This window comes from Lottia gigantea (genome assembly GCF_000327385.1).
Source record: "Lottia gigantea unplaced genomic scaffold LOTGIsca_102, whole genome shotgun sequence".
NCBI lineage: Eukaryota > Metazoa > Mollusca > Gastropoda > Lottiidae > Lottia > Lottia gigantea.
In genome coordinates this window covers 919,919-921,137 of record NW_008706795.1, presented here as the reverse complement: position 1 = coordinate 921,137, position 1,219 = coordinate 919,919, and positions in this window count along the sequence as shown.

The following is a 1,219-nucleotide window of genomic DNA, read 5'->3' as shown; positions in this document are numbered from 1 at the left end:
ATAATCTTTTGCAGTTCGAAATTTTCTTATAAATGGGTGGCCTAAAATTGTTGCAAATGAGTTACAATCGTTTTATCGTCTACGGGATGAACTGTCAATTTGGGATAATTTTTGTGTCTCTCGAGGTTGTCGTGCTGTGATTCCTGATAGTCTACAAGAAAGAGTTTTAACTATGGCTCACGAAGGACATCCAGGAATAGTTAAGATGAAACAACGTTGTCGTGAAACCGTATGGTGGACAGGCATGGATCATCAAATTGAAGATTTTGTAAAGAACTGTCAATCTTGTGCTTTAAGTGAAAAGTCACTTAGACCCGTTCAACCTCCTATTCAACCTATACCATGGCCTACATCTCCTTGGAAAGAAATTCAGATTGATATATTTGGAGAAGTTCAAGTCGCTCCTCAAGACTCTAGATTTTTATTTGTGATACATGATTTACATTCGAAATGGCCTGAAATAATCAAATGTTCTAGAATAACTTCAAAGGTGATCATTGACTCTTTGGAGAATTCATTTTCAAGATGGGGAATACCAGAAGTAATTATTACTGATAATGGACCACAGTTTATATCGTACGAGTTTGAAACTTATCTGAGATCACAAGGTATTAAACATAGACTTGCTGCTAGATATAATCCGATGTGTAATGGTGGTGTAGAACGCTTTAATAGAGTCATCAAAGAAGGTTTAAAAGCTCACTTACAAGATGGTAAACCTTTTGCAGAAGCTATACGTCTTATTCTTAGAACTTACAGAGCTACACCGCATTCCTTAACCAAGAAATCACCTTCAGAATTAATGATCGGAAGACAAATAAAACTACCTTTAGAAAATCTAAAACCTCCAGATCCGGTTCCTCCAGACATCGAAAGTAGATCACTTTATATCGCTTCAAGACAAGATAAGATGAAATCTTATGTTGACAAGAGGAGAAATGCCAGAGAAACGAATCTGAAAGTTGGTGATTACGTCAGAACAAAAAGACCGGTACAACGACATAAACTTCAGTCAACATTGTCTAATCCGAAATCTATTACTCAACGCCTAGGAAAGTCATCGTTTCGTTTAAGTGATGGTAGCTGTTGGAACGCAAGAAGATGTATACGCGCTTACCAAAACCACGATCACGAAGAAAATGATCAATATCCATTTTACCATAATTTCGATAATGTGCTACCAAATGACAATGTTCCTCCTGACATTCCAAATCAGAAC